Source organism: Hylobates moloch, unplaced genomic scaffold (genome assembly GCF_009828535.3).
Source record: "Hylobates moloch isolate HMO894 unplaced genomic scaffold, HMol_V3 SCAFFOLD_3, whole genome shotgun sequence".
Lineage (NCBI taxonomy): Eukaryota > Metazoa > Chordata > Mammalia > Primates > Hylobatidae > Hylobates > Hylobates moloch.
The window spans coordinates 13,106,845-13,127,484 of record NW_026652278.1 but is presented as its reverse complement, the minus strand read 5'-3'; the positions used below and the strand labels follow the sequence as shown (position 1 = coordinate 13,127,484).

The following is a 20,640-nucleotide window of genomic DNA, read 5'->3' as shown; positions in this document are numbered from 1 at the left end:
GCTGCTGAGAGTCCGGCAAAACTGCTTTTGTAACTGACCACAAATCCAGTTTGGGGTTGATAAACCCCAAACACTCCCTGGTCTTTGGAAACATTATAGAGTTTATTACATAGAAGAGCTTGACTTTTAGATCAGATGAAGGGGTTTTGTTTCTTATGCCCATAATGCAGCTTTAAGAAGCCTCCAGGTTTGTGGATGGGGCTGGGTTAGAGACCTCTCACAGCAACAAGCTTACCACACCACCCAGCATGTGGAATTCAGCATGAGACTGACTTAAACCATATAGCGATTTATTTTCGCAATGACACAAAACTTACATAAATGCTGAAATTAAGTGGCCTCTTGCTGGGTTTTTGAGTTTCTTCTCTCTCTCCCTTCTTTGTTGGAGCCCTGGGTATGTATTTACTTTGCTATTGGGTAACCCAGTTCTGTGCTTTATGGTTATCTAGAGCCTGTGCCCATATTCACTCCAGGCTTTACCGGCTCTAGGTCTGGTCTCTGAAAAATAGGCTTTAAAGAAACTCGTACTGATGCCATTCCCAGTGGCTTATTTGCTTTGCCCTCATAGGCAGTAAAGAGATCATTAGCAGAACCGACAGAGCAGGCAGGATCAGAGGAAATGCTCAGTATCTGGAAGGAGCTATAATTCTTCTGACACCTCTGCTTTCAGGAGCATGGAGCCTGCTAGAGAGGGGCATCTCCTAACAGTCCAGTGGGCTTCTTGGTGCTGCCCCCACCCAGGATTAAAGCCATCTCAAGTTCTCATAAGGCCCTAAGCAGCCAGCCTGCTAGATTGAAACCAGGCATTGGGAAATCCCCTGGCTCTAAAGAATCCTGGTTATAACACTCTGAAAAAGACAAATCTGTTCCCCTGTATATCAACAAATCTAAGGAGCCCCATCTGCCCCCACATCCTTCAATAAAGAGGTTATTAGCAGCCAGTACTTCTGACATCCATTGCATGGAGGAACACAGTGTTTGCCATGTCGAGTGAACACCCATCTGGGTGAGGAGAAGCTAGCAGTGTTGGATGGAGATTTCCTCCCTACCTCTGACTTGCTTTCCCAAACAGTGTCTAAAGGCATGTCTCAGCTTTGCTATTCATTGGTTAGTCTTATGGTAGAGATGCTCATTTGTACCATCAGACCCAACACATTTCTTACCTGTGTGTTCTGCCCTGGACTAGACATTAAACATTTGAACACAGCATCTGCCTTCACTGGGACTCTGTCCATTAAGGGAGAAAGACACACAGACATTTATGACCCAGTGCCATAAGGGCTGCCTTAGTGGAGTCACCCTTTACTCCTCTCTTTCTCTCACATTTCATCATTGTCCTGTTGGCTTCTAACCAAGGTGGTGAATCTGACCACCTCTGCTCAAAATCCACTGTTGTCTGTCAATTCACTTTAGAATGTCCAACCAGGCTCCACATGCCTGCTCCCTGAAGTCTCTTCCAAATGCCATGTCCTGCTCACGCACTCTGCTCCAGCCAAACCTGTCTCCTGTCTTAAGCCTATGTGAAATGCTTGGGACTAGAGGTGTTTGGGATTTGGGATTTTTTTGGGGGAATATTTGCATTATACTTACCAGTTGAGCATCCCAAACCCAAAATCCAAAATAGTCTAATGAGAATTTCCTTTGAGCATCATGTTGTTACTCAAAAAGCTTTGGATTTGGGGGGACCTCAGATTTGGGGTTTTCAGATTTGGGAGGCTCAACCTGTATCTGTTCCTCAGCCAGGAATATTTGTCCTCTACAAATGGGTAACTACCTGTTTCAACTTTGTGTACAGATGTCCCCTACTCTGTGAGGTCTACCTGACCCCCTATTTTCCTTTTTAAACTTATTTTTATTGAAGTATATATATATGTAATTTGCCATCTTTACCATTTTTAAGTGTACAGTTCAGTGGCAGTAAATACATTTATATTCTCCCTTTTCCCCCTCATTCTCCCTTTCCTCCTTCCTTCCCAGCCTTCGGTAACTGACCCCCTATTTTAAATGGGAAGCTGCCTTCCCACCCTTGTACTCTGTGTACATCTTTTTTCTGCTTTATTTTTTGCCCCTGGAGTTTCTCATTGTCCAGTAGACTGACATACATTATTTTATTGTACTTTTCTTTTTGAGCTTCACAGATATTGGAATTTGTACAAATGGAATGTTTGTGGCAACCCTGCTTTAAACAAGTCTATCGGTGGCATTTTTTCCAATAACGTGTTTGCTTTGTGTCTCTGTGTCACATTTTGGTAATTCTCACCGTATTTCAAACTTAATTATTATTATTTCTTTCAATTATTATATTTGTTACAGTGATCTGCCATTGGTGATGTTTGTTACTATTGCAGTTGAAAACAAACCGTGTTCATAGATGGCAAACTTAATTGATACACGTTGTGTGAGTTCTAACTGTTCCATAGACCAGCTGTTCCTCCACCTCTCTTCTTCTCCCTATTCCCTGAAACACAACAGTATTGAAATGAGGCCAATTAATTACCCTACAATATCCTCTGAGTGTTCAAGTGACAGGAAGAGTCCCGCCTCTCTCACTTTAAATCAAAAGCTAGAAATTATTAAGCGTAGTGAGGAAGGTATGTTGAAAGCTGATATAGGTCAAAAACTAGGCCTCTTGTACCAGTTAGTCAAGTCGTAAATGCAAAGGAAAAATTCTTGAAGGAAATTTAAAAAGTGCTCCTCCAGCGAACACATAAATGATGAGAAAGCAAAACAGCCTTATTGCTGATATGGACAAAGTTTGAGTGGTTTGGAGAGAAGATCAAATCAGCCACAATATTCTTTTAAGCCAAAGTCTAATCTAGAGCAAGGCCATAACTCTCTTCAATTCTATGAAAGCTAATAGAGGTAAAGAAGCTGCAGAAGAAAACTTGGAAGCTAGCAGAGGCTGGTTTATGAAGTTTTAGGAAAGAAGCTTTCTCTATAACATAATAGAGCAAGGTGAAGCAGTAAGTGCTGATGTAGAAGCTGCAGCAAGTTATCCAGATGATTTAGCTAAGATTACTGATGGAGGTGGCTACATCCAAAAGATTTTTGAGGTAGACAAAATACCCTTCTGTTGAAAGGAGATGCCATCTAGAACTGTCATAGCTAGAGAGCAAAAGTGAATGCCTGGCTTCAAAGCGAAAAAGGACAGGCTAGCTCTCTTATTAGAGGCTAACACATCTGTTGAGTTTAAGTTGAGGCCAATGCTCATTTTCCATTTTGAAAATCCTAGGGCCTTTATGAATGATGCTAAATCTACTCTGTCCATGTTCTATAAATGGAAAAACAAAGCCTGGATGACAGCATACCTGTTTACAGCAGGATTTACTGAAAATCTTAAGCCTACTGTTGAGACCTTTTGCTCAGAAAGAAGATTCCTTTAAAAATATTACTGCTCATTGACAATGTACCCAGTCATGCAAGAGCTCTGATGGATGTAGACAAGGAGATAAATGTTGTTTTCATGCCTGCGATTACAACATCCATTATGCAGCCCATGGATCGAAGATTCATTTTGACTTTCAAGTCTTATTATTTGCAAAATACATTTTTAAGGCTATAGACGCCATAGATAGTGATTCCCCTGATGGATCTGGAAGGTCAGTTGAAAACCTTTTGGAAGGGATCACTATTCTAGATGCCATGAACATTTGTGATTCATGGGAAGAGGTCAAAATATCAACATTACCAAGAGTTTGGAAGAAGTTGATTCCAACCCTCATGGATGACTTGGAGGGGTCCAAGGCCTCAGTGGAGGAAGTCATTGTAGATGTAGTGGAAATAGCAAGAGAACTAGAATTAGATGTGGAGCCTAAATATACGACTGAATTGCTGCAATCTCGTAATAAAACTTGAATGAATGAGGAGTTGCTTTTTATGGTTGAGCAAGGAAAAGTAGTTTCTTGAGATGGAATCTACTCCTGGTGAAGATAGTGTGAACAATTTTGAAATTACAACAAAGGGATTTAGAATAATCCACCAACTTAGTTGCTAAGGCAGCAGGGTTTGAAAGGATTGACTTCTAATTTTGAAAAAAGTTATACTGTGGGTCAAATGTGATCAAACAGTATCACATGTTACAGAGATATCTTTCATAAGAGGAAGATTTAACCAATGTGGTAGACTTCGTTGTTGTCTTATTTTAAGAAATTGCCACAGCCACCCCAAACTTAAGCAACCACTATCCTGATCAGTCAGTAGCCATCAACATTTAGGCAAGACCCTCCACCAGCAAAAAGATTATAACTTGCTGAAGGATCAGATCATTGTTAGCACCTTTTAGTAATAAAGTATTTTAATTAAGGTGTGTGCATTTTTTTAGACATATTACTATTGTGTACTTAATAGACTACAGTATGGTATAAACATAATTTCTTTCTTTCTTTTTTTTTTTTGAGGCGGAGTCTTGCTCTGTCACCCAGGCTGGAGTGCAGTGGCGTGATCTCGGCTCACTGCAAGCTCCACTTCCCGGGTTCACGCCATTCACCTGCCTCAGCCTCCCGAGTAGCTGGGACTACAGGTGCCCACCACCATGCCCAGCCAATTTTTTGTATTTTTAGTAGAGACGGGGTTTCACTGTGTTAGCCAGGATGGTCTCCATCTCCTGACCTCGTGATCTGCCCACCTCAGCCTCCCAAAGTGCTGGGATTACAGGCGTGAGCCACTGCACCCGGCCGGTATAAACATAATTTCTATATGCACTGGGAAACCAAAAAAATTATGACTTATTTTATTGCAACATTTGCTTTATTGCAGTAGTCTGAACTGAACCCAAAATATCTCTGAGGTATACCTGTAGTATATTTCACTTATGTGTTGTTCGTTGGCTGTTCTCTCCAGTTGAAATGTAACCTCCACATGGCAGGGATTTTTACCTGCCAATTTATGAATATATCTAGGACCTACAGTGTTACCTGGTTTATGGAAGGCCCTCAGTGAATATTTGCTTGGTGAATGAATGTCTGCATGAATAAATGCCTGAATGAATGAATGTATCAGTGCACAGAGCAGAAAGCAGAAAGTGACTATCCTAAGGGGGTAGTGTAAATGTCTGAAAGGTTTCAACCATGAGGAGGCTACTTCTGGGCTGGGAGTTTTCCAGATGGAGGGTGAGGAAGGAGAAGAATTGGGTGGCTTTTCAGGTAGAGGGAATGGCAATTATAAAGTCACTGGGGCCTAGAAGAGTTAATTTAACACTTATTATAACACACTTATTATAACAATTTTATGCCATCAAGGTATGCCTATTCCCAGACTGTTTATTCTTGTAGATAATACGTCATGTTCTTATAAAATGGTCTGAAGTTTTGTAGGCGTGGCAAAATCTGAGTCACAATTATTTTGGTTTGCAATAGTGCTCTGAAAACCAAATTCCTCTCAGAAGATTGAAACTTGAAATCTGAAACTGTGGGAGTATTCTCACCCATTCCTAACAGATTCCTAAGATGTTCAAAAGTGTAAATCTATAAAGCTGTGTAGCTAGAAATTCAGAGACTCACATTTATTGATATTGATTCTATCTCACAAGGAAAGGTAATGAAAATGTCATTGGAGGTAGCTGGTTGGTGATCTCTCCACCCTTAACCATGATGTCTTTCAGAGAATAAAAGCTGGCCAAGTTTGACAGCTTCCATTCTGCATCTCAGAGAACTGTAATAAGATGACCCATGAAATGCTGGCTTGATCTTTCACTCGTGGGAATTCAAATATTTGAAGTAATACTCTCCTAATTTCAATGAGCTTATAAAGAAGGTTGAATAAAGAATGAAAAATTCTGTATCTGAAATGTAAAAAACAACAATAGCAAAATGCTACAGCAAAGACATGGTGTAGCATAGTAGAAAAAGCACTAGATGGCCGGGCATGGTGGCTCATGCCTGTAGTCCCAGCACTTTAGGAGGCCAAGGCGGGTGAATAATGAGGTCAGGAGTTCGAGACCAGCCTGGCCAACACAGTGAAATCCTGTCTCTACTAAAAATACAAAAAAATAGCTGGATGTGGTGGTGTGCACCTGTAATCCTAGCTGCTCGGGAGGCTGAGGCAGGAGAATTGCTTGAACCCATGAGGCAGAGGTTGCAGTGAGCAGAGATCGCACTACTGCACTAAAGCCTAGTAACAGAGCGAGACTGTCTTGGAAGAAAAGAAAAGAAAAGAAAAGAAAAGGCACTAAATTTTAAGTTCGAAGGCTCCATCCATGTGACCTTGACCAAATTGCTGTACGTTTCTGAGCCCAGATTGCCTCAGTTATAAATGATAGGTTTGTTATATGAATAAGGCCCAACACAGGCCTCAACAATTGTTAGTAATGTAGGAATCTGGAAGTTATAATTCAGGCAGACATGCATGAACATTGTATAAGTAAAAAGGAAGTTAAATCTAGAAAACGTGAGTCAAAAGGATGGAAATGTAAAGATTACGGGAAGAGATGACAGTGACTAGAGAATACATTTTATATTTTCTAATGTTATTGATGAAGTTGGTATTCATTACAACACCACCGGTTCACTTGGGATTGAAAAGGGATGCCATCTGCCTTGCCGGGGGATCAAGTCATAACTCATTACTGTTAGAATGAGATCATTAAGATGACACATTGCCAACATAAGGAACACTGTCACAAATCTCTGGAAAAATAAGCAGTTTAGGAAGGGAGCCTCCGTTGATAGGAATGGTCGAGTGATTATAATATTGTGGCACAACCTTTATCCCAAACCCCGCACCAGACATTGGCTGAAGAAAATAAGAAGGGGAAAAGTTGTATCTAAGGGAAAAGACAGAAACACTTTACCTTAACTGACCTGTTATTTACAACCTATGTGCTAGACAACTTGTCATCATCTTTGGCTAAACTTTTTTCTGTGTTTGAGAAATTCCTTACTTTCTGAGGTTTGGGAGGAGGCAGAATCTCCTGGGAGGGGATGACAGAGCCAGGTCCTCCATCTTGAGGACCCTAACAGCAGAGAATAATCTCTGGCCTCATCCAGTTCTTTGTTGCCCAGGCAGAACTTGAACTCCTTAGCTCAAGCAATCCTCCTGCCTCAGCCTCTGCAGTAGCTGGCACTACAAGTGCATACTACCACCCCTGGCTATTTTGTTTCATTTTTATTTTTGTTAACATTTCAAATTGACGCATAAGTGCGCATATTTGTGGGGTACATAGTGATGTTTTCATATACACAATGTATAGTGATCAAGGGTAACGAGCATTGGGTTTTGATTGAATGTAACTTCCAAGAGAGTGAGTGGCAGGATTTGAGCACAAAATGAAGTAGAGCATGCAAATGAAAGTGCTTTGCAAATTGTAGAGTGCTAGAAAAAATGTTGATTCTTTTTAATTTTCTCCCTTCCAGGGTTATTTACAGACTAAATGAGACAGTGTATATCTAACATTGCTTTGTGGATGCTATCAAGTGCTGGCAAATGTGTGGGAGAATGAATGGAAAACTTCATCAATTTCTAGGATAGTAAATTGGTGCTGCTATTTTGGAGAGCAATTTGTCAGCCTTCAGGGGAAACTGAATATGCACATCCTCTAAGACCCAGCAGTTTCACTTCAAAGAAAATATCTTATATGCACAGAGACTTGTACAAGGATATTTATCACAACATCATTTGTAATAACAAAGGGCTGGAAATAAACCAAATGGCCAATGATAAGAATTGATAAATGTGGTAAATGCCTAAAATAGAATGTCACACAGCAGTTAAAAAAATCATTTATTCACTAATTAAGCGAAGGACAAAAAGCCTCAACAGAAAAAAAAAAGATAAAAGACTTGAATAGTCACTTTGCCAAACATTCAACACACGTACAAAAACATGGGCAAGTTCATTGGTTGTCAAGGAAGTTCGAATTAAAGCCACATTTTGCAGGTACAACACTGGCACAAGTTTAAGTCTGATGATACCAAGTCTTGGAGAAGGTTGAAGCTACTGAAAAACCTGCCCTCTGCTGGTGGGAGTTCAAATTGCTGCAAGCTCTTTGGACAATAATTTGGCATCATCTAGTGAAGCTGAAGATATGTGTGCTTGAGACTCAGCAATTCCCCTTTGTGACATCAGGATGCTCCTGCACATATGCTTAAGAACATTCACGCCAGCTTTGTTTATATAACAAAAACCTGGAAACAACCCAAATGTCTGAGGATGGGAAATGGATAAATCATGGTGCATAGTTATGAAAATGAATACACAACAGCTACAAGCATCTACTGGAATGAATCTCACGTGCATTATGTTGTAGAAGAATATGTATAATTCCGTTTATGTAAAGTTTAAAAACATGTACAACTAAATGATATGTTATTTATAAGTATATGACATATATGATAAAGGCAAAGAATAAATCAAGTAAGGAAAAGTAAGACAATAAGAGTTTGGGATACTGGTTACCTATTGTGGGGAAGGATGGTGGGGACAGGTGGGACACCTTGGGGATTATCTGATACTGGCAATCTAACAGGTGATAGGTCACCAGATGTTCTTATTAACTTCAATACTCTATATATCCTAACGCTGATAAATCTCAAGTACGTAATATTGAATGAAAAAAATCAAAAGTCAAATAGTACAGTCCTATTTGTGAAGAAAAATAACCCACGTGAATAAAGTATTGTTAGGGATGCCTCTTTATGTAAATAAAGTTGTACAGGGCAGCTACATGTTAACTTTATTGGCGTGTGCACATACAGTGGAATGATAATGGGATTAGGGACTGAGTGAAGGGGAGGGCAGTACATAATGTTTCAAAATAGTAAAGATGAAAATGGAGCTGTTTGTAAACTCTTGATGCTTGTGTGCCATGAACTGACTTGAGGTGGTTAAATTAATTAACTCACTCTCTTTCCATGCATCTGATATCCCAAAGAGAAAGAAAGGTTGCTTTGCAAATTAGAATAATCAGAATCAAGTATGAACCATTAAACATGTTTTGCTTGCTGGTAGATTAAGGATCACACTGGGTATACAGTAGAAAATAAAGCTATTTGCTAATGTGTCTTGAATCTTTAGTCAAAAATCTGTCATGAACTGAGACACATGCTAAATTTCCTTCTTTTCTCCTCTTTTAAAATAAATAAGTTATAAGGGATCTTTGGGTTGATTTAAAATGACCACCAGCCATTATTACAGCACATCTAAGCTACTGACATGGCCTCTTTGCTGTTTACACCGACTTATAGCTGTTCTAGACCCAACTCTATCCTTTTTAGGCTGGTCAAAAATTCAACACCAATGTCTTCATTCTAAAGAACTTTAACTACATAATGGCAAAAATGATAAGGCAGAAAACTGAAAACAAAACAAAATCCTATAATAATTGAAAAGAAAAAAAAGTGTCCTTATTTTCAGGAGATATGTATCTAGAAAATCCCAGTGAATTAATTGGAATGGAACTAATAAGACAATTCATTCAATGAGATGGCCAGGTAGAAAATGAAGAGAGAAATATCAAAGGCTTCCCTCTGTGTATGTGCATGCCTTAGTTAGAAAGCATGATGGGGGAAAAGCACCATTCATAAAAGTCACCCTTTCTGGGGTGCTGGGTTCAAGGCTTGTCATGGAAACAATCCCATTTACTCTTGGCTCTCTCCCCGTCACCCTGGGCTGCACCCCGTCCAAAGGGCTCTGTGGGGACAAATGCCACGGCGCCTCCTCTGCTGCCCTGGACACGTTTCTTTTTACAACACTTAAGATCTGCAGCCCTGCCTGTGACACAGAAAGCTTTAACATTCTTTCACTCAAGGCAGTGCCAGCTCCTCAGAATCATCTCCAATCACATCACCAATTCAGAAGGCTCTGTGTTTGTATCACTAAAGAGCCCATTTGGCTGGTTTTCCCAGAAAAAATGGAACAGTCTCCTCAGATGGACTACTGAAATCGTTTCCTCCTGTCAAACTGAAATGGCTTACTTAGAATTCTCAAATAACTGACTTTTTTTTACATTGTTAGCTTTGATGTCTCAAAAAGCAACAGTTCTGAGCAAACTTCTCTATAATGATAAAGACTCTGAAGTCATGGCTTCTGGGGCTGGGAGTTGAAAAAGCCAAGAGATAATTTTCTGGGGTGATGGAAATGTTTTATATCTTGTCTTGGGTGGTGGTTCCATAGGTCGGTTTTTGATTTATCGTCAAAATCATTTTTGATGATTATATCGTCAAAAATTATTGAATAGAAGACTAATGATCTCTACACTTTATTGAATGTAAATCAGACTTCAATTAAAAAGTAGCTGTAATTCTCTAAAGTTAGGATACATCAGAATTGCCCAGAGTCTTCATAACTATGCAGAGGTTTAACCTTGAAGATTGTCAGTAGAGCATTGATGGGTGGAGGAAGCTGTATTTTTATCAAGCATCTCCAGGTGGTTCTCTCATTATCCTATGGGAGACAATGACTTAGGTTCCGAGTTTCAGCCTGGGCACTCCAGACGTGGTTCTCGGGGTTTACAGGCTCCTGTGCAGTGTATAAGCATCAGATGGGCTGGCTTCCTCTCTCCATTGTACCCCTGACCTTGCTGAGCACACATCCACCTGGAAGTTTCTAGGGGCACTTTCTAGTGACATAGGCCCAGAGTCTTTGGCCACCTCTACTCTAGGCAGGACACAGAAGCATAGCTAAGTCAGAGACATGGAGTTGCCTGCAGGAAATATGATGTGTTTGCTTTAAATTTCCAGAAAATGCTGATGTTTCCACAGGTATCCCCACCTTTTTTCTGAGATGGGATTTGAAATTTACTAACAATCTTTCTGTAGAATCACAAGTCTTCCTAACTTTTACCTCACCCTTGATTCATGGCAGAAAGTTCTACTACTGGAGTCACTGCTGTAGGATGAGGGATGAGGTGGAATTTCTTCCTGTAAATCCCTGTTAGAATGCAGAATAACAAAGTAGCAAAGAGCTTCAGAAATTAGATACAGGAACAAATGCCAGGGTGACTAAAAGAAAAATAATCAGCCTGGTCAACATGGTGAGACCTTGTGTCTACTAAAAATATACAAATTAGCTGAGTGTGGTGGCAAACACCTGCAGTCCCAGCTACACGGGAGGCTGAAGCATGAGAATCGCTTGAATCCGGAAGATGGAGGTTGCAGGGAGCCGAGATGGTGCCACTGCACTCCAGCCTGGGCAACAGAGCGAGACTCTGTCTCAAAAACAAACAACAAAAAAAGAAAAATAATCAGGGTAAGAAAGGAAGTGGTTTGCTACCCAATGGACCAGTAACAGGGCCTAAGAGTAAAAAGAAAGTGTGGATTAAGTTACCCTGAATATACCCCTATTGAGGAATCATTTCTGTTTTGGGAAGAAGAGAAGATTGTAAAGTAAAACTGAAATCTGTGTATCCCTGGGAGCCAAGCAGATAATTCTACTAGGGATGTCCATTAGATATCTATTACTGTATTACAAACAATCCCAAAACTTGTTGCCTTAAAATATCGAACATTAGTTCCTAGTTTCTGTAGGTCAGGAATTCTTGAGCAGCTTAGGTGGGTGGTTCTGGCTCAGGGTCTCTCAGGAGTCCTAGGCTGCAGCCAGCTGAAGGCTTGACTGGGGCTGGACAATCTGCTTCCAAGGTGGTGCACTCACATGGCTGTGGGCAGGAGGCCTCAGTTCCTCAGCAAACAGACCTCGCCCTAGGGTTGCTTGAGTAATCACAGCATGGCAGGGGGCTTCCTCCAGAACAGGTGATCCTAGAGAGAGAAGCAAGGAGGAAGTCACTATATCTTTTATGATGGAGTCTCAAAAGCCATACCCCATTATTTCTTCCTCCTTCTATTTGTTAGAAGTGAGTCCTGAAGTACAGCTTACATTAAAGGAGAGGAGAATCAGGCTGTACATTTTGGAAAGAAGAGGATCAAAGAATATGTGGACATATTTGAAAACCAATATAGGGTCTCACCCCTTCACTACCTATGAAGACACTACACACACACATACACAAATATGCAAGAAGAGGAAATTTACCTATGCTTAGGGTGAGAGGTAAACATCTGCAGGAACACTTAAACATCTTACTCTCATACATGTTATTATTTGAGTCAATAGATCCCTTTTATTATTAAAGACATTTTGAATTAGATTTCTGTCCCCACAGATGACAAAATTTTAACTGCTGCAGAAGGCAATGTGTTAGGGCTATCATGCAAGTAGGCAAGTAGAATGGAGCATAGAGAGACAAGAGCCTTGTGCCCAGAGATAGGGATGCCATCCCAACCCGATGGAAAAAATCACGATTAGTCTAAAGCCAGTTGTGGCAATTCCATTACCCTTGTCATGTAGTTGGCTTAGGTCAGTGGTTCTCAAACTTGAGCATCAGAATCAGCCCCACTTTCTGACTCAGTGGGTCCAGGGTGAGCCAAGAATTTGCAATTTTTTTTTTTTTTTTTTTTTTTGAGATGGAGTCTCACCCTGTCCCCCAGGCTCGAGTGCAGTGGTGCAATCTCAGTTCACTACAACCTTCGCCTCCTGGGTTCAAGCGATTCTCCTGCTTCAGCCTTCTGGGTAGCTGGGATTACAGGCATCCCCCACCATGCCCGGCTAATTTTTGTATTTTTAGTAGAGACAGGGTTTTGCCATTTTGGCCACGCTGGAAGAATTTGTATTTCTAGCAAGTTCCCAGGTGATGTTACTGCTGCTGGTCCAAGCACCGCATACTGAGAACCGCTGGTTCAGGCCAATGAAATGGTAGAGGCAGCAGATTTCCTAGGTGTTAAAGAGATCCAAGGAAGAGGCGGGGTTGTGTTTGCTTGTTTTCTGCTTTCCGATGTTTGTGTGTGAAAATGTGCTTCCAGAGCAGTGGTCTTGTTGTAACCAGCGAGTTACTTATGAAGCCACACTTTGAGACTAATTAAGAGTCCTTTATGAAGCCGGCGGCCAAAGAGACAGCTAATGCTCAAAATTCTCTTGGCCACGAGGAAGGGGCTCGATTAACTTTTATACCTGGGTTTAGGAAGGGGAGGGGGACTCAAAAGGAATAATTCTACAGAAGTAAAAACATGCAAGAATCAAAAGAATCAAAATGGTTACATAGTGATAAACAACTTAAAAGACAAGTGGTTACAAGAAGAGCCACGGTTACCAGGTGCAAGGTTTTAAATCTTTCATTATACTTAGATATAGGGTCTATGCCGGACACGAACTCAAGGTTTTATGTTGTTATCTCTTAGAGAAAGTTCCTGGGAAACTTTATACATGGTTGGTGTTGGTACCTTATCAGTTAATTGGGCTCCTTTGAAATGCTGAAGGTCTGTTTACCCAAGCCAACTTCACACGAAAGGGGGTTGGGTGGGGAGCCCTAGTGTCTTGTAAATTAAGGGGTCTGTTGGAGTTTGTCCGGCTTTCCTAGCTAGAGAGAGTCTTATTTACAGGAGAAGCAAGGCTAGGTGATTTAAAGAGACAAGCAGGACACAATTCAAAGTAACGGGTTAAAGTAAAAGCACGGTTAGGCACTTCATTGTGACCAAGGAGAGTGAGCCAACAAGCTAAGGCTGGCAGAGCCGACAGAAGCCTTTGATAATGCTGAGTTTTCGAATTGATGAGCCCTGAAGCTTTCTACAGCCACGCTTGTGTTGTCAGACGATAAGCTTTCCTATCGACCAAGTCATTAGGAATCAGGTTTTCTGTTTTCTCAGCTGGAAAACAATTGGCAAGCGCATTCATATACAAAACGTTAAGGTTTATAATGCACGCTGTGTTCCAGAAAGCAGCACCAATTTACACCTCCTCCAGCAAAACATCTGAGCATTTCCTCCACACGGTTGTCAACACTGGGTAATGGCATTTTAAAAAAATCTCTACTAGTGGGTGAAAAATGATATCTCTGGGTGTTCATTTGCATTTCCATGATTACAAGTGAGCTCGAAGATTTTCTAATACACATTCTTCTTGAGGCAGATGCAGTGTAGACAATGAGGCGGCACTATAAACACGTCTCCGTGATAATCACCATTCATTGCTTTTGCTCACTCAGGTGGGACTGAAAATACATGGCTTAGGCTGTAAGCTTGGGTACACTGTTGCACTTGGCAGAAGCTGTTTTGGGGCAGAGGCTTCAAATCTATCCTGATAAGTGGCAAAGAGAAGAACCTTATCCCCAAGATTTGTCTTATGCCTTTGGATCTCTTTTGCTTGCGAAATGTCCTTGTGTGGTTGTCATTTCTCTCTTTACCAAAGTGGTCAGAAGTGTAAATAAACTGTGCTGACACAGGCTTCCTTTCTAAAGATGTATTAACAATGCATTCTAAATGCAAGGGAAAATCCTCAGGCATTTCACTGCTTCATAAAGCAAGATGCAGCAGCTGCCTGAGGGCTGGGTGCTTGTCCGTTTGAAGATAATTACAGCAGGCAATTTGTATCTGCCTTTACCTCTAGCATCTTGTATTAGAGTGATCAAGCTTTAGAAGTAATATTTCTGACCAGGATAGGTGGAGTCGGTTGGATCATTTTCTACCAGTTCCCTAAAGCTAAGCATTACCGGGATTCTTGCTCAAAGTCTGCTCATGTGGTTTTCTTTCCCCATTTATATTTGCAATTGGAGGCAGCTTGGAGAATAAAAAATTGTCTAAGAAATTTGGTTCTCCATCGGAGAAGCCAAAAAGTCAGGTTGAATAAGCCACACTGTAGGCATAAACTATGTTTTCTTTATTAATCTGCCACACACACACACACACACACACACACACAGACACACACACACATACACACAGCCTAGCACTCACTCATACACTCTGTGCTCAAAACTATGTGTTCAGAAATGAAAGTACACAGACTTGTATTTGGACATTCTCTTATTGATCTGTAGTTTGATGACATCTTTATTGGCACATTGGAGTGATGCTCCCTGGCCACTGAAATAATTAAGTTGTAGAGATTTTCAATGACAGTGGAAAACTAGGACCTCTAGCCTGGCTACAAAATGATGGCAGTTTATTGCTTGAGGATGAAGGCTAACTACTTGGCTGTTTCAAGAAGGCTTACAGAAAGGCACTTCTTGCTTTCATCACGATTGAGAACCCAGATGTCTGCCGTTGTGAACCCAAAATCCCGAATATGTTGAGACTTCTTCAGTGGCACTGTCTGGCAAGGGTGACTCACATTGCCCAAGCACCCACAGGCTGGTTTATAAAAGCAGCAGCCTTTATTAATTTAGATTCAAGAGTATTCACGTGAAGAGGAGTCAAGCAATTGAATCCTATAGCCCAGAAGGTTCTCTCCCCAGGTGATGGTTCAGTGGGAAGCCAAGTTATCATTAGAAACGTTGTTTGTCAATTAAGAAGCTAAGGGACTGGTGAGGCAAGAAGAAAAGTGTCGGTAAACACAGAGGTGAGAAAGCATCTCTTACTCAAGAAGCTGCGGGTGTTGCAGTATTTTTGGGGGCTAAAGGCCCAAGGTGGGTGTAGCAGGAAATGAAGCTGAGGCAAGGTAGGCAGTGGGTAGCTCTTTCATGATGTGTATCATGTGCAAAAAGATTGAGTTTCTTTCTTGCTCCACCTCCCTCTCCACAGAAAGAAATCCCATTATTTATTTCTATTATAAAAGCAATACCTGTTTATTACAGAATATATCAACAAGCAAAAAGAACCAAAATATTAACAATCATCCCTCCTACCCAAAGATGATCAACCTCATGCCTTGTTGAGCACCCGATTCTGTTGCTGTTTGGGGCACCACTATGTAACCTGCACGGACCTAGGGGGACTGGACAAAGGGGGCAAACGTGGAAATAAAAGACAAGAGACAAAAGAGTATATTTGGAAGTAGGGGTCAGGGGGCACCTTGCCTCTAGCGGACAAGGGCCCTGAGCTTTACACAGCCCTCCGTATTTATTAGGCAAAAGAGATAGTGAGAAGGAGGGTGGAAGAAGGGGTCAGCTGCTTGGTCAAGAGTTGGCTTGCCTACTCTTGATTGCAAGACTGCAATTGCAATTGATTGCATTCTAAAGAATGCAAGACTGCATTCTTTAGATGTCCCAGTAGATAACCTCAAGGAGCTTGGTGCCAGGAAGCAATTGCCCGCAGCAAACCTTCTGGGGCAGACATAGTCGTGAGTTTGCCCACATTCTGTATTCATGATGAACAGTTTGCTGTTTGGTCATATAGCCTCAGTGGAATGCTGAGTTGGTCACGTCCCATGGGACTTTGGCTCCCTGCAATGCCTCAATCCTTATTCTTCTGTGTGTGAGCAATAAAATACTATTTTCTAAATTGCCTTTTCACTTAACAATATATCCCAAACATATTTTTATGTCAATAATATATTAATATTTCTGCCACATCTTATAAAATGATGCAAAGTATTCTGCTATATTTATGAACCAAAATGCACAGTGGTCATTCAAATACCACTTTTTCCTTTCACAAATAATGCTATGGTGAACCGCTTTTTGCATATATCTTTGGCATATGACTGTTCTTTCCATAGGACAAATGTTCATAAACAAGTTGAGTATGTCAAAGGGCATAAAGAAAGAGAATCTTTTGTCATATCCACACCTTCTTCAATGTTTTGTCTGAAATACCTTTACAACACAGAATAAGAAATACATTCTGAGAGTTGAGTCCAAAGTGGCCATTCAGACATGACAATATTTTAAAGTCTTGGGTTTCAACTTTAAGTTTTATATAACATTTGTGAATGACTCTATGTTATATAGACGTTGATAAAATGTTTTTCCACTCAAATCTTTGAGTAAAACCTGCTGTTTATTCTGCAGCTTCCTATAGCTCTTGGCATGACTCTTAGTACCTACTGGAGAGGTGTATCTCCAAGCTGGAGGATTAATATAGATGCTGAAGAGCAACCTGGAGGATTTCTGTTGGGGAATAATGTGTTCAGATGATCAGATTGGCTAGCATGAGAGAGAAATTGGAAGGCGCCGAGACAGGAAGCAGGAGGCCTGGTTAGTGGGTTGCCAAAAGTGAAAGTGGGCTATGCTTACACCAAGCTGGAAGTGTGGGGTTGGGGTTGGCAAAGAGGGTTGGAAAGCGGGATGTGAAATTGTTAGACTTTGCTTAATTGATTTGTTATGAAGAATAAGGAAGAGTGAGGAATTTGGGATGACAAGTGTGTTTCCTTTTTTAATCTGGCAAATAATCAAATGAGAATTATGTTCCCATCATGTTTCCAGTTTATCTTTGACCAGCAGAAAGCTCACAGCTCAGTTAGTGATCAATAACTGTGCAGTCATGAGCCGCAACAACGTTTTATTCAACAATGAACCGCATATTCTATGGTGGTCCCATAAGATTATAATTCTGTATTTTTACTGTACATTTTCTTTTTTTTATTTTTTTATTTTTATTTTTATTATTATACTTTAGGTTTTAGGGTACATGTGCACAATGTGCAGGTTTGTTACGTATGTATCCATGTGCCATGTTGATTTCCTGCACCCATTAACTCGTCATTTAGCATTAGGTATATCTCCTAATGCTGTCCCTCCCCACACGGAGTGATGTTCCCTTCTGTGTCCATGATTCTCATTGTTAATCCACCTATGAAAGAAATCGGTGTTTGGTTTTTTGCCCTTCGATATTTACTGAGAAGATGTTTTCCATTTCATCCATGTCCTACAAAGGACATGAATCATCATTTTATATGGTCATATATTCATTGTGTATATGTCCACATTTTTTAACATCTATCTTGTTGGACATTGGTTGGTTCAATTTTTGCTATTGTGAAATCCAAAAAAATACTGTTATGTGTCTTTATACACATGGTTTATATCCTTTGGAGGCTGGGTCAAATGGTATTTCTAGTTCTAGATCCCTGAGGAATCGCCACACTGACTTCCACAATGGTTGAACTAGCTTACAGTCCCACCAACAGTGTAAAAGTGTTCCTATTTCTCCATATCCTCTCCAGCACCTGTTGTTTCCTGATTTTTTAATGATGGCCATTCTAACTGGTGTGAGATGGTATCTCACTGTGGTTTTGATTTGCATTTCTCTGATGGCCAGTGATGATGAGCATTTCTTCATGTGTTTTTTGGCTGCGTAAATGTCTTCTTTTGAGAAGTGTCTGTTCATGTCCTTTGCCCACTTTTTGATGGGGTTGTTTTTTTCTTGTAAATTTGTTTGAGTTCATTGTAGATTCTAGATATTAGCCCTTTGTCAGATGAGTAGGTTGCAAAAATTTTCTCGCATTCTGTATGTTGCCTGTTCACTCTGATGGTAGTTTCTTTTGCTGTGCAGAAGCTCTTTAGTTTAATTAGATCCCATTTGTCAATTTTGGCTTTTGTTGCCATTGCTTTTGGTGTTTTAGACATGAAGTCCTTGCCCACGCCTAAACCTGAATGGTATTGCCTAGGTTTTCTTGTAGGATTTTAATGGTTTTAGGTCTAACATTTAAGTCTTTAATCCATCTTGAATTAATTTTTGTATAAGGTGTAAGGAAGGGATCCAGTTTCAGCTTTCTACATATGGCTAGCCAGTTTTCCCAGCACCATTTATTAAATAGGGAATCCTTTCCCCATTGCTTGTTTTTGTCAAGTTTGTCAAAGATCAGATAGTTGTAGATATGCGGCATCATTTCTGAGGGCTCTGTTCTGTTCCATTGATCTATGTCTCTGTTGTGGTACCAGTACCATGCTGTTTTGGTTGCTGTAGCCTTGTAGTATAGTTTGAAGTCAGGTAGCGTGATGCCTCCAGCTTTGTTCTTTTGGCTTAGGATTGACTTGGCGATGCGGGCTCTTTTTTGGTTCCATATGAACTTTAAAGTAGTTTTTTCCAATTCTGTGAAGAAAGTCATTGGTAGCTTGATGGGGATGGCATTGAATCTATAAATTACCTTGGGCAGTATGGCCATTTTCACAATATTGATTCTTCCAACCCATGAGCATGGAATATTCTTCCATTTGTTTGTATCCTCTTTTATTTCATTGAGCAGTGGTTTGTAGTTCTCCTTGAAGAGGTCCTTCACATCCCTTGTAAATTGGATTCCTAAGTATTTTATTCTCTTTGAAGCAATTGTGAATGGGAGTTCACTCATGATTTGGCTCTCTGTTTGTCTGTGATTGGTGTACAAGAATGCTTGTGATTTTTGTACGTCGATTTTGTATCCTGAGACTTTGCTGAAGTTGCTAATCAGCTTAAGGAGATTTGCGGCTGAGACCATGGGGTTTTCTAGATATACAATCATGTCATCTGCAAACAGGGACAATTTGACTTCCTCTTTTCCTAATTGAATACCCTTTATTTCCTTCTCCTGCCTGATTGCTCTGGCCAGAACTTCCAGCACTATGTTGAATAGGAGTGGTGAGAGAGGGCATCCCTGTCTTGTGGCAGTTTTCAAAGGGAATGCTTCCAGTTTTTGCCCATTCAGTATGATATTGGCTGTGGGTTTGTCATAGATAGCTCTTATGATTTTGAGATACGTCCCATCAATACCTAATTTATTGAGAGTTTTTAGCATGAAGGGTTGTTGAATTTTGTCAAAGGCCTTTTCTGCATCTATTGAGATAATCATGTGGTTTTTGTCTTTGGTTCTGTTTATATGCTGGATTACATTTATTGATTTGCGTATGTTGGACCAGCCTTGCATCCCAGGGATGAAGCCCACTTGATTATGGTGGATACGCTTTTTAATGTGCTTCTGGATTTGGTTTGCCAGTATTTTATTGAGGATTTTTGCATCAATGTTCATCAAGGATATTGGTCTGAAATTCTCTTTTTTGGTTATGTCTCTGCCAGGCTTTGGTATCAGGATGATGCTGGCTTCATAAAATGTGTTAGGGAGGATTCCCTCTTTTCTATCGATTGGAATAGTTTCAGAAGGAATGGTACCAGTTCCTCCTTGTACCTCTGGTAGAATTCGGCTGTGAATCCATCAGGTCCTGGACTCCTTTTGGTTGGTAAGCTATTGATTATTGCCACAATTTCAGAACCTGTTATTGGTCTATTCAGAGATTCAACTTCTTCCTGGTTTAGTCTTGGGAGGGTGTATTTGTCGAGGAATTTATCCATTTCTTCTAGATTTTCTAGTTTATTTGCATAGAGGTGTTTGTAGTATTCTCTGATGGTAGATTGTATTTCTGTGGGATCGGTGGTGATGTCCCCTTTTTCATTTTTTATTGCATCTATTTGATTCTTCTCTCTTTTCTTCTTTATTAGTCTTGCTAGCGGTCTATCAATTTTGTTGATCTTTTGAAAAAACCAGCTCCTGGATTCATTAATTTTTTAAAGGGTTTTTTGTGTCTCTATTTCCTTCAGTTCTGCTCTGATTTTAGTTATTTCTAGCCTTCTGCTAGCTTTTGAATGTGTTTGCTCTTGCTTTTCTAGTTCTTTTAATTGTGATGTTAGGGTGTCAATTTTGGATCTTTCGTGCTTTCTCTTGTGGGCATTTAGTGCTATAAATTTCCCTCTACACACTGCTTTGAACGTGTCCCAGAGATTCTGGTATGTTGTGTCTTTGTTCTCCTTGGTTTCAAAGAACATCTTTATTTCTGCCTTCATTTCATTATGTATCCAATAGTCATTCAGGAGCAGGTTGTTCAGTTTCCATGTAGTTGAGTGGTTTTGAGTGAGTTTCTTAATCCTGAGTTCTAGTTTGATTGCACTGTGGTCTGAGAGACAGTTTGTTATAATTTCTGTTCTTTTACATTTGCTGAGGAGAGCTTTACTTCCAACTATGTGGTCAATTTTG

The 20,640-nt window shown here is 40.4% G+C and overlaps 1 long non-coding RNA gene across 1 annotated transcript in view; it reads left to right on the top strand.

The window, feature by feature from the left end:
• The window catches only part of LOC131383018 (uncharacterized), an 80,128-nt gene extending 71,683 nt beyond the window's left edge, over positions 1–8,445 (top strand). Inside the window, exon 3 of the long non-coding RNA XR_009212691.1 lies at positions 7,350–8,445. This is a non-coding gene — a long non-coding RNA (uncharacterized LOC131383018). The remainder of the gene's footprint in view (positions 1–7,349) is intronic.
• The last annotated feature ends 12,195 nt before the right edge of the window (positions 8,446–20,640 follow it).